Genomic DNA, 14,114 nt, shown 5'->3' with positions numbered 1-14,114 from the left:
CTGACCAATTTTTTCTTAACTCTTTAAGAACCAGTGAATTTTTTTGCAGTTTCTTTTTTTATCACCTTTTTCCAGGAGCCATAACTTTCTTTTTTTTTGCTTCGACGAGGGATAAGCTGTTATTTTGAATGATAAAAAGTTGGATAAAATTGTGTAAAAAAAAAAAAAAAAGTTGTTTTTTTGCATGGCGAGCTGATTGCTTTTATTGATAACAATTTTATGTACATGGAATACTTTGCTTATTATTCAATTTTTCTTTTACGAAGATGCAGTGACCGAAAAAAACGCAATTCTAGTGTTCTGATTTTTTTTTTCTCCTTAGTCTTTACCATAGGGGTAAATTAATTCCATATTTTGATAGATTAGACTTTTACGAATGCGGCGATGCCAAATGGGTTTTTCTTCTGATATTTTTAACGGGAGAAGAGGGGGGAATGATTTTAATGTGTTTTTTTTTTTTTTTTTTTTTTTAAATAAAGGTTACAGTATTTTTTAGTTTAGTTGCTGAGCTTCACAAGAGTATTGAGAATGGATGACCGGCACAGGGGGGCTTTAGAAGACTCCCAGTTGCCATCACTCTTCTGTGATTGTATTGCTGGGGGCCAATGCACACAAGCACCAGCGCACGTTCTGCCTCAATGCAGCTGATCGCAATATGTAAATGTTTAACAGCCAAGACTGGAGCTCCGCTCTATCCGCAGCTGTTAAAGACAGATGTTGATTATATAATATATCCAGCATCAGCTGCATGTAGAGGGAGCTCAGCCTCGAAGCCCACTCCACACATGTGAACCCCTTACAAGAATGTTAATTCATATCTTAAAGGAGTTGTCCACTACTTTCACATTGATCCCTTTCGGTAGGATAGGGCATCAATGTATGATTGGCTGGAGACCCGCACGTGGCACCCCCGCCGATCAGCTGTTATCAGTGCCGGCGGCTGCAGGCTGGAAGTCCTTACCTGCGGTGCTTGCCCGTCAAGTTGTAGTGGCCGGCGCTTGTTACTGCACATCCACCTCCTATTCAGTTGAATGGGAGGCGGATGTGTAGTACCCCGCTGAGGTCACTACAGATGGACGGCCAAGCACCACAGATAAGGACTTCCAGCCTGCAGCCGCTGGCACTGATAACATCTGATCGGCGGGGGTGCCGCGTGCGGGACTCCAGCCAATCATACATTGATGCCCTATCCTACCAAAAGGGATCAATGTGAAAGTAGTGGACAACTCCTTTAATGTGGGAAGGGCTTAAATAAAAGCTGCAGCGCCAGACTGGTGATAGGTAAATACCAAGCAAATGCATCATCCCTCTCCAAAAAACATCACAGAACAAAGCAGCTGTATTTACCAACACCAAGTCACAATACTAATGCACTACAGGATGCAGCAGACCCCCATGATAAAGGCGGGGAGACAGCATAGGTGTAAAATACTGATGAAAGAGCCACTCATACTCCGACCATGCATTTATACACCATACATGTGGGAAAACCATTGTTTGGGCACACGGCAGGGCTCAGAAGGGAGCTTAGCACCATTTGACTTTTTCAACACAAAACTCGCTGGAATTGAGAGCGGGCGTCATGTCGTGTTTCCTGATGTGCCTAAACAGTGGAAACCTCCCCACAAGTGACCCTATTTTGGAAACTAGACCCCTTAAAGAACTTATCTAGATGTGTGGTGAGCACCTTGAACCCACAGGTGCTTCACAGAATTTTACAATGTGGATCTGTAAAAATGAAAAAATATAAATTTTTCCCACAAAAATGTTGTTTTAGCTCACAATATTTTCATTTTCACAAGGATAGCAGGAGAAAATGGACCCCCAACATTTGTGCAATTTCAACTGAGTACGCCGATACCCCTTATGTGGTTGAAAACTACTTTTGAGGCACAGTGCAAAGCTCAGAAGGGAAGTGCCATATTGGAGTTCAGATTTTGCTGGTCTGGTTTGAGGGTGCCATGTCACATTGGCAGAGCCCCTAAGGTGCCAGAATAGCAGAACCTACCATAAGAGGCCCCATTTTACAAACTCCTCCTCTAAATGAATTAATCTAGGGGTGCAATGAGCATGTTGACACCACATGTGCATCACAGAATTTTACACCATTGGGCGGTGAAGAAAGAATTCAATTTTTACCACAAAAGTTTTGTTTTAGCACCAGATTTTACATTTGCACACTGGGAAATGGGTAAAAATGCCACCAAAATTTGTCACACAATTTTTGCTGAATTTAGATATACTACATAGGTGGCTGCGCAGTACTGTTTAACCACATGGTGAGACTCGGGAGGGACGAAGTGCTATTTGTCTCCTGGAGCACACATTTTCCTAGAATAGTATGCAGACTTCATATACTGAGACCCTAAGTGCTGGAAGAGCAGAATCCCCCCTCAAGTGACCCCATTTTGGAAATTTATACCCCTTTGGGAATTTATCTACAGGTGTAGTGAGGATTTTAACTACATGTGTGTTCTCCAGAAACAAGCAGCAGTGGATGTTACTGAGTGAAAATTGCAAACTGCAGTTGTAGTGACCAGTACGTTGTGCCCAGCTCATGATTCTGGAGACATGCACCCATAAATTAGGCGGGCTCTCATCGCTACAGAATTTCCTGAATTTCTTTTGGGGTGCAAGGGCCATTTCAATTCCTTTACAACAGGACTCAATCTAACACCTGGATTTATGACTCACAACATGGACACAATTCACACTTCCACCACAAGGACGGCAGATAGTTAAACATTCCCACAGCCTCTCCATTTGCAACAAAAAACCCTAATTTGATCTCCTTGACTTATCAGTAGGAGGCATCACCCTTTACACCTCATGAACAAATGTCTTGCTGTAACATCTCTTAAATGTTGTGCCTTATCAATTAATTTGTAATATTGCCTGAAGAAGGGGCCTCTGTGCTCTGAAAGCTGGCATATATATATATATATATATATATATATATATTTATATTTATTTTCTGGATAGCCAATAAAGGTATCACTTCAAGAATACTTTTGTCATTTTTGGGCATAAAAGTATTTACATCAATTTTTCTGGCTAACACGGTACCACAATATAACTTTGTAATGTACATCATTTAAATCTTCAAGTGATGTAATTCAGATGAAACCCCTGAGGGATCCATTCACTAAAATGAGGCAGCAGAGTTACTCTGGACCCCTTCTGGCCTCTGTTTAGTGGTGTCCTTTTTTTCAGCGGTTCACAAAACTGTGGCCGATGGCACTTTTATGTACGCCTGATAAAAAGACTGCACTGCCGAATCACAGGCCAGACGGCGTCCACAGTGCCTCCATCTTCCTCATTACAGGGAATCTTCCGCCGGGGGTTCTGTCAGAATCACGTATTTCAGAGACTCACACGGAAAACCCGGTGTAAGCGCAAAGCGCAGGATAAATTTGAGCCGAGCCATACTTCAATCTTTGGGAGGCAGAATGAAAAAATCAGCAGCAGGTGAAGAATTGGTTTTATTTATTTTTTACGCCTTTCCATGTGCAGTATATGTGATTAGACGACTTTATTCTTCGGGTCGGTGCAATTACAGCGATACCAGATTTATATCGGGTTGCATGTTTGGCTGCGGTAACACACTAAAAGACGCGTTTTTTATTTTTGCCAAAACTCATTTTTGCATTGCCATATTTTGAGAGCTATAATTTTTCCATATATCAGCTGGCAGAGTCATGTGACTGCTTGTTTTTTGCGGGACAAGTTGACATTTTTATTGGTATCGTTTTCGGGCATGTGACATTTTTTGATCGCTTTCTATTCCAATTTTTGGAAGGCAGAATAAACAAAAAACATTTAAGGAATTGTTTTTATGATTTTTTTTATGCCGTTCCACGTCTGGTAAAATTGATAAGGCAGCTTTATTCTTCGGGTCAGTATGTTTACAGCGATTATTGTATTTATATCTTTTTTATGTTTTGCCGCTTTTAGACAATAAAAAATATTTTATAGAAAAAATATTTTTTTAGCATCTCTTTATTCTGAGAGCTGTAACTTTTTTATTTTTCAGCTGATGGAGCTGTATGGCGGTTTGATTTTTTGTGGGACAAGATGACATTTTCAGCGGTACCATTTTTATTAACATTTGTCTTTTTGATCGTGTTTTATTCCACTTTTTGTTTGCCTGCATGATGATAAAGCACCGTTTTTTGCTTCGCTGTTTATTTATTTTTTTACAGTGTTCACTAAAGGGGTTAACTAGTGGTTTTATAGGTCAGGTTGTTCTGGATGCGGCAATACCAAATATGTGTGCTTTTATTTTTTATTTTTTCCATAATATTTAAGTATGGGATATATAATATAATATATATATACTCGTGTGTGTGTGTGTGTGTGTATATGTATATATATATATATATATATATATATATATATATATATATATATATATACTCGTATATAGAAAGGGATCAAATAGTTATTGTCTTCACTGTACATATATATATACAGTGAAGGAAATAATTATAATAATTATTTGATCCCTTGCTGCTTTTGTAAGTTTGCCTACTGACAAAGACATGAACAGTCTATAATTTTAAGGGTAGGTTAATTTTAACATTGAGGGATAGAATATCCAAAAAAAATCAAGAAAATCACATTGTATAAATTTGATCATTTTTTTGCATTTTGCTGTGAGAAGTATTTGATTCCTCTGGCAAACAACACTTGGGCTATGTGCACATGATACGGTTTTTATGCGTTTCCCACTGCGGTTTTTCCGCCGTGGAAACGCATTAAAACTGCATGTTAAATAGGTCTGCCATGTATAGCAATGGTAATCCGCATGTGCTGTGCACATGATGCGGAAATTTCCGCTCCGGATTACCATTACGGTAAAATCCGCAGCATTACCATTTCTAACGCGATTCCGCGGCGAACCCGCACCCATTGACTTGCATTGAATTGCAGCAAATCCGCAGGTAGAATATCTATGCATGCGGAATTGCTGCGTTTCAATGAAAATCAATAGGCGTGAAATTGCCGCGGAATCCTCTGTTATGGGCCATACAGGTAAGTATAGATTTACTTTTCTATACCCTGTATGCCCATAGTAGAGATCTGATATCGCCAAGGGGGGGTGACAGATTCCCTTTAATAATTGGTGGCAAAACCCTTGTTGGCAAGCACAGCAGTCAGACGTTGTTTGTAGTTGATGATGAGGTTTGCGCACATGTCAGGAGGAATTTTGGTCCTCTCCTCTTCGCAGATCATCTCTAAATCATTAAGATTTTGAGGCTGTCGCTTGGCAACTCGGAGCTTTAACTCCCTCCATAAGTTTTCTATGGGATTTAGGTCTGGAGACTGGCTAGACCACTCCATGACCTTACTGTGCTTCTTTTTGAGCCACTTCTTTGTTGCCTTGGCTGTATGTTTGGGTCATTGTCTTGCTGGAAGACCCAGCCACGACCCATCTTCAATGCTCTTACTGAGGGAAGGAGGTTGTTGGCCAAAATCTTGCGATATATGACCCCATCCATCTTCCCTTCAGTATGGTGCAGTAGTAAAGTCCCCTTTGCAGAAAAGCACCCCCAAAGTATAATGTTTCCCTCACCATGCTTTACGGTTGGGACGATGTTCTTAGGGTAGTACTCATCCATCTTCTCCCTCCAAACACAGCGAATTGAGTTAATTCCAAAGAGCTCAATTTTTGTCTCATTTGGCTCTACAAGGCCATCGGTCTGCGGATGGTAAACAGAGGTTCGCAGCTGGGTAATTCGAAGCACTTTACACAGCTCCTTCATCACCTTGCTCATGTCACGCCAGGTGTGAGTGCAACATAAAGGGGAAAGGGAAAGGGAGCCCAGACACTAGGGAAAGGGGGAAGAGGTGACCTCCTAATCTGGACTAGCGTCACTCTGTCTCCCCCTGACGTCCCTATACAGCCTCCGCAGCTGTCACCGATCACGTGCCTCGCCCTACTATCCCTGGCGTAAGGCTCCTAGCTGGGGGTGGAAGGAGATGAGCACTAGTCAACCTCCGCTAGCACTCTAAAGACAAAAGGGGAAGACAACACGGGAATAACAACTTAGCTTAGAAGAACTCCAACAGGGCACACGGCCTCAAGACTCCAGCGAGGACGTGATGCTGCTTCAGCCGAGTTCCGAGTAGGAATGAGTATAACCGGTGACGCCCACCTAGACACACCAGGTATATATACACCCAGACTAAAGGGAGGTAATCGCTGGGTCCTAAACACAGCTTCCTATCTAGGCAGCTGTCTGCATTGGCAAACGTGGAGATCTCCTGCAAACCACTGCAGGACGACTGTCACCTCTGACACACCAGTGACAGCTCATGAATGGGGTTCCTTGGTCCATCAGGATTTCCTTTGGCAGGCTGGTCCTGGCAAAGATGTGGACAAGTTCCTGAGCTATGCTCCTACTGGACGAGTTCCTTAAGGGTACCGCTTTGGGGTACCGGGTCGCATAGTCCATGATGACCAAGATATATTGGTGGCCCCGGGCCGATTTAACTAAGGCGCCCACGAGGGCCATGGCAATCCGCTCAAAGTGAACTTCTATCACAGGTAGTGGAGCTAAGGGGCTACGGAAGTGGGAAGTGGGCGTGGTTATCTGGCAGGTGGGGCAGGAACTACAATAGTTTAAGATCTCCCGATAACATCCTGGCCAATAAAACCTCCTCACTATTCTCTCCTGAGTTTTTTCCACCCCTAGGTGTCCCCCCAGAATATGTGAGTGTGCCATATACAGTACCCTCTGTCGGTATGATCCTGGCACTAACAGCTGTTCCACTGTCTCACCGCCCCTTAGTTTAGCCATCCGATACAGCAACTCCCCCTGAACCTGAACTGCAAAGTGGGAGAACCTGGTATCGGTCCCCGGCTCTTGGGCAACCCCATTACATACAGTAACCTGGTCAAATGCCCCCTTTAAGGTCAGGTCCCGAACTTGAGCAGTCCCAAAGTTTTCTCCAGACACATCTAACTCAGGGAGGTCGGCCTCTTCGGCCACCGTCTCGCCCTCATCGACGGCAAGGACATACAGTGGGAACTCATCCACTTGAGACTTCGTTGGGGGTTTTTCTCCAGGGACCTGGCTTTTTCCCATGCTATTTAGTCCGGTTCCCTTCCCCCACAAGTCTCAAAATAAAAAAAAATCACGGCCCAGTATGACAGGATGTATCAGATCCTTCACCACCCCGACCTCGTGAGACTGGGCGCCATGGTTTGTTCCCACTGTCACTGGGGCCACGGGATAGTACTTGGCGTCGCCATGGATGCACCGAATGCCCACAGTTTTGAAAGGGATCAACTGGTGGGGAAAGGTAGCTCTGATTAAGGTCACCAGAGTCCAACAGTCCAAGCACCTTTACTTCATTAATGGATATGGCATATGCCTGCAGCCCCTCGCCGGGTCGACAGTCCGCACTGCAGGCTGGATAAGCATAATAGGAACCCCGTCTTCCTAGGCTGCAGTCCATGGGCTCAGAGGACATATGACACCGGGCGGCTACGTGTCCAGGGTTGTGACACCGTCAACAGACTATATCTTTAGCAACAGTCCTTGTGGTACCTTCAGTGGGAGTGGGACGCCCCCCAGTGGTGGCTCTAGACCCCTTCTGTGGTGAACCCGCCCCCTTTTGGGTATCCCAGTACAGCGAAGTGACTATATCCAGTTTCCCGAGGGATTTCTCAACCACCTGATACCTCTCTACCAGGCCGATGAAGTCATCTGCTTTCAGGGGATCGCCCTGAGCAACCCAAGTCTGTACCAACTTGGGAAGGGAGTGCACGAATCTATCAATCACCATCTGGGCCGGAGTGGAGCACTCTGGCTGCAACCGCTTCTGAATGATATGCAGTAGGTCAAACATCTGCGAGCGAGGGGGTTTGTCACTGGCATACGCCCAGTGGTGGACTCGTTGGGCTCTCACGCCATATTCACTCCCAGGCGTGCTAAGATCTCTGTCTTTAGCTTGGCGTATTCCTTGGCATCCTGCAGTGCCAAGTCGTAATATGCCTTTTGGGGTTCACCTGACAAATATGGCGCCAGAACCTCTGCCCACTGTTCTGGTGGAAGTCTCTCCCAATCAGCCACTCTCTCAAAGACTGTCAGAAAGGCTTCTACATCATCCCCGGGGGTCATCTTCTGCATGGCCCGTCTTACCGCCTTCCTGACGTGGGAGTCATGAGTCGGCTCTGTGGGTGGGGCGGTTGCTCTGCCCTGGATGGCGTCCGCCAGAAGCTGTATCTGCTGTTGCTGCTCCTGCTGGTGCTTTTGTTGCTCCTGCTGGTGTTGCTGCTGCGACTTTTGCTGCAACTGGATCTGTTGCATCAACAGTTTGGTTGTCTCCTGATGCTGCTGCATGCTCTGCTGGCTCTGCAAGAGCTGCTGGTGCATCTGTTGTTGGCTCTGCACCAGGTGCTTAATGAGCTCCTCCATGCTGCCGGACTGCTCTGGCTGGCTGGCAGCCTTCACCCAGGACATCCACCGGTCTCTGTGGCAGGTACATGTGTTCCTGGAATCTTGCCAGCACTCTCACACCAACTGTGGTAGGACGATTCGCTCGGCCACTTCAAGAAGTAGACTCAGGAACCTGGATTTTCTTTGCAGGCTTTATTAATAGCATAAATCTCTGCACTCCAGCAAAATAAACACAGCCTTACTTGGCAAAACAACAAAACAAAAGATAAACTGTAGCAGAGTCCACATATATGTGTGCAGTTTGCCCACACAGGTTATGTCCAGCCTTCAGCTCCCTCCTGAGCTATGGCGGTCCAGTCTGGAGACCATGCCTCTCCAAACACAACACTGAGAAAAAAAACAGGACTGAACATTTAAACGATGCTCAGCCACACCCAGGGGGGGAGGTATGGGGAATGATGTCCCTCCCATCTCTAGGTCATTCCCCTAAAACCACACCCTTTAAGTGAGTTAACCCTCCAGCATATAACATGCTGGCAGAAACTTTATTGGTTAGCAACAGGCTAGCAACATACCTCCCCTCATAAATCATACCAGTGACTATATATATATATATATATATATATATATATATATATACACTACAGTTCAAAAGTTTGAGATCACCCAGACAATTTTGTGTTTTCCATGAAAACTCATACTTTTATTTATCAAACGAGCTGCAAAATGTTTAGAAAATATAGTCCAGACATTGACAAGGTTAGAAATAATGATTTTTCTTAGAAAGAATAATTTTCTCCTTCAAACTTTGCTTTGGTCAAAGAATGCCCCCTTTGCAGCAATTCCAGCATTGCAGACCTTTGGCATTCTAGCTGTTAATTTGCTGAGGTAATCTTGAGAAATTTCACCCCATGCTTCCTGAAGCCCCTGCCACAAGTTGGATTGGCTTGATGGGCAGTTTTTGCGTACCGTACGGTCAAGCTGCTCCCACAACAGCTCAATGGGGTTGAGATCTGGTGACTGCGCTGGCCACTCCATTACAGATAGAATACCAGCTGCCTGCTTCTTCCCTAAATAGTTCATACATAATTTGGAGGTGTGCTTTGGGTCCTGTCCTGTTGTAGGATGAAATTGGCTCCAATCAAGTGCTGTCCACAGGGTATGGTATGGCGTTGCAAAATGGAGTGATAGCCTTCCTTATTCAAAATTCCATTTACCTTGTACAAATCTCCCACTTTACCAGCACCAAAGCAACCCCAGACCATCACATTACCTCCACTATGCTTGACAGATGGCGTCAGGCACTCTTCCAGTATCTTTTTCAGTTGTTCTGCGTCTCACAAATGTTTTTTTGTGTGATCCAAACACCTCAAACTTTGATTCGTCCATCCATAAAACTTTTTTCCAATCTTCCTCTGTCCAATGTCTGTGTTGTTTTGCCCATATTAATCTTTTCCTTTTATTAGCCAGCCTCAGATATGGCTTTTTCTTTGCCACTTTGCCCTGAAAGCCAGCATCCTGGAGTCGCCTCTTCACTGTAGACGTTGACACTGGCGTTTTGCGTGTAATATTTAATGAAGCTGCCAGTTGAGGAGCTGTGAGGCGTCGATTTCTCAATCTAGAGACTCTAATGTACTTGTCTTGTTGCTCAGTTGTGCAGCGGGGCCTCCCACTTCTCTTTCTACTCTGGTTAGAGGCTGTTTGTGCTCTCCTCTGAAGGGAGTAGTACACACCGTTGTAGAAAGTTCTCTTTTTCTGGCCGTTTTGAGAGTTTCATAGAACAAACAAATGTAATGCTCCAGATTCTCAACTAGCTCAAAGGAAGGTCGATTTTATAGCTTCTCAAATTAGCCAAACCATTTTCAGCTGAGCTAACATACTTTTGCAAGGGTTTTCTAGGGTTTTCTAAACATCCATTAGCCTTCTTACACAGTTAGCAAACACCATGTACCATTAAAACACTGGAATGGTGGTTGTTGGAAATGGGCCTCTATACACCTATATAGATATTGCAATAAAAACAAAACAAGACGTTTGCAGCTAGAATAGTCATTTACCACATTAACAATGTATAGAGTGTATTTCTGATTCATTTAATGTTATCTTCATTGAAAAAAATGTGCTTTTCTTCCAAAAATAATGAAATTTGTAAATGACCCCAAACTTTTGAACGGTAGTGTGTGTGTGTATATATATATATATATATATATATATATATATATATATATATATATATATATATATATATATATATATATATAATTTTGTGCTTTTTTTTTTTTTTTATTTAACTTTTTATTTTTACTTTTTTTTTTCCCATTTTTTTTACTTAGTCCCACTATGGGATTTTCACTGACTGCAGTCTGATCACAGTTATATGGTATAGCAGTGCAGCATCACTGCTATACCTTATAGCTGTCAGCCCTGCAGACACAAGATAGTTTGATCATGCACTGTGCATGATCAAACTACCTTGCTAGTGCCTGGTGACCCGGATGTCATCATAACACAGGTCACCATGGCAACAATCAGGACCCTGCGATGACATTGCGGGGTCTCCGATCCAAAAGTAGAGGGGCTTTTGTCTCTCTTCTCGCTCGCTAAATTCTGCTATCACAGCGTTCGCAGCGTTTAAAGTCCTGGGTGTCAGCTGTCAGAATCAGCTGACAACCGGTGGGGATCGCGCCCACACAGCCTGTGTATGAGCACCATCCATGAGACATAGTAATACGTATAATACGTATAATAAGACGTACCTGGTCATTAAGGCCCAGGGCACAGGAACGTATTATGACGCCTCACATCAGAAAGAGGTTAAAAGAATGCAGCATGTCAATTTTTTTCAACATTTTTACTGCAGTTTCTCCCTATTGAGAACAACATCATTAGCATCAAAAAATATGCGTTATTTCTGCTGTGGTTTTATTGCCATAGCCTGTGGTTTTAATGCAAAAAAAGAATAAAAAAAAGTACGAGCGCCTGATTTAGGCAGAGCACAATTCAAAAGAGCAAAGCTCCAGTAGTATCAGGCACATGGGCAGGTGCAGTCAAGTTTGTAAGGCCACGGCCCCACTATCAGTATTGGGTCAGTATTTTTTCTCAAGGGTGGGTGATAAATGCAGAATTGGTGACTTGTTTCTATTATACCTTTTCTCTGATTGTTCCTCACCTGGTTTTGGCTCCCACTCCTGAGAAAAAATACTGACCGAATACTGATAGTGGGGCTGTGACCTAAAAGAGATATACATATGCATGGCTCATTAGCAGAGAGTTATATTACATTTACGCTGCACAAAAAAACAAGCGTCTTACAGTTCTAATAAAGTGGATGGGATTTATACAAATCTCATGCCCACTATGCTTTTTTTTTTAACTTTACATGTCCATTTGATGCAGAAAATCCATAGGTAAAAAACACGTGTTTTTAGTACATTTCCGCAGTGGAAAAGCATAAAAAAAACATGTAATCTGGACATGACTATATCAATAAAGTTTTGTCAAAGCTAAATACCAGGACAATCTAAAAAAAAATAAAGTAGCAATATTAAAAAAAAACGCAATAAAAAGCATATAAAAAAAAGCGTAATCTTAGTCTTCCATTGCTTTCCCTCTTGATCTGTTGTGTGTCTTGCGATATTTTCTGTAGTGTACTGCACAAAACAGATACATTGTTTCTCTTTCATATATCAGTTGTTATTGGTTATTGATTTATATATAGTAAAATTACTGTGTTTATTACATACAGTGGAAAAAATAAGTATTTGATACTAATGGAGAGGTCTGTAATTTTTATCGTAGGCACACTTCAACTGTGCGAGACAGAATCTAAAAATGAAAAACAGGAAATCACATTGTATGGTTTTTAAATAATTAAATTGCATTTTATTACATGAAATAAGTATTTGATCACCTACCAACCAGCAAGAATTCTGGCTCTCACAGACCTATTAGTTTTTCTTTAAGAAGCCCTCCTTCTCTGCACTCATTACCTGTATTAATTGCTCCTGTTTGAACTTGTTACCTGTATAAAAGACGCCTGTCCACACAATCAATCAATCACACCCCAACCTCTCCACATTGGTCAAGACCAAAAATCTGTCTGAAAGTGCACCTGTCAGCAGAATTGTGCTTCGTAAACCACATACACTGTCAGGTGGGCACCGTTACACTGAGTAAAATGATACCTTTGTTGATGAAATCCGTGCTGTGTTTGTTTTATAATCTTTATTTTCAGTTCTGCTATAATGAGATGCTCGTGCTCCGGGGCAACCTGTGGGGAGGGGCTGTAACTGGTGCTCTGCTTATGTATGCCTATCTCTGGCCTCTGACAGGTCACTGTGCTTTCAGTGAGCTGCCTACTATCTTAAATACTGCCTTTGGCACAGAAATTACAAAGTGAAATTTGCATCCCCCATTTTGCTTTTGGAAAAAGAATTTGGGTGCAGCAATATGGCACCACGCATGTGCTGTAGCATTTCTCGGCAACCGAGAAATGATACTACGCAGGCGGCGGGGGCCATATTGCTGCAGGCAAATTTCTTTTTCCTCTATCAAAATGGAGCGTGTGCAGTAGCATTCATAGCTTGCAGATGCTACTGCGCACGCGCGGGCGCCATTTTGCTAGAGGAAAAAAATTTGCCTGCAGCAATATGGCCCCCGCAGCCCGTGCTTGCGCAGTAGCATTTCTCGGTTGCCGAGAGATGCTACTGTGCATGCGCGGCGCCATATTGCTGCAGCCAAATTCTTTTTCCAAAAGCAAAATGGCGCCCGCGCAGTAGCATCTCTCGGCAACCGAAAGATGCTACTGCGCATGCGCGGGTTTCAGTGACCATTTTGGGGCATATAAATTTCACTTTGGCACAGAAATTGCAAACACAGTATTTAAAATAGTAGGCAGGTCACTGAAAGCACAGTGACCGCTCAGAAGCCAAAGATAGGGATACATAATGAGAGCACCAGTTACAGCCCCTCCCCAAAAGCCACCCCAAAGCACGAGCATCTCATTATAGCAGAAATGAAAATAAAGATTATAAAAGAACCACAGGACGGATTTCATCAACAAAGGTATAATTTTACTCAGTGTAACGGCGCCCACCTCACACTGTATGTGGTTTACTAAGAACAATCCTGCTGACAGGTGCACTTTAAGGACACCAGGGACAAAATTGTAGACCTGCACAAAGCTGGAATGAGCTACAGGACAATAGGCAAGCGGCTTGGTGAGAAGGCAACAACTGTTGGCATGATTATTAGAAAATGGAAGAAACAAAAGATGACTGTCAATCTTCCTCAGTCTGGGGCTCCATGCAAGATCTTGCTCATGGGATAAGGATGATTCTGAGAAAGGTCAGGAATCAGCCCAAAACTACATGGGAGGACCTGGTCAATGACCTGAAGTGAGGTGGGACCACAGTCTCAAAGATGACTGTTAGTAACACACTACGCCAACATGGATTAAAATCCTGCAGGCACGCAAGGTACCCCTGCTCAAGCCAGCACATGTCCAGGCCTGTTTGAAGTTCACCAATGACCATCTGGATGATCCAGAGAAGGCATGGGAGAAGGTCATGTGGTCAGATGAGACCAAAATAGAACTTTTGGTATCCAGTCCACTGACCGTGTTTGGAGGAAGAAGAAGGATGAGTACAACCCCAAGAACACCATCTCAACTGTGAAGCATGGTGGGGGAAACATCAAACTTTGGGG

This window comes from Phyllobates terribilis, unplaced genomic scaffold, assembly GCF_046119375.1.
Source record: "Phyllobates terribilis strain yellow unplaced genomic scaffold, ASM4611937v1 Scaffold_7__3_contigs__length_470593459, whole genome shotgun sequence".
NCBI classification, from domain to species: domain Eukaryota; kingdom Metazoa; phylum Chordata; class Amphibia; order Anura; family Dendrobatidae; genus Phyllobates; species Phyllobates terribilis.
The sequence above is the reverse complement of the archived record's forward strand: the minus strand, read 5'-3'. Positions refer to the sequence as shown.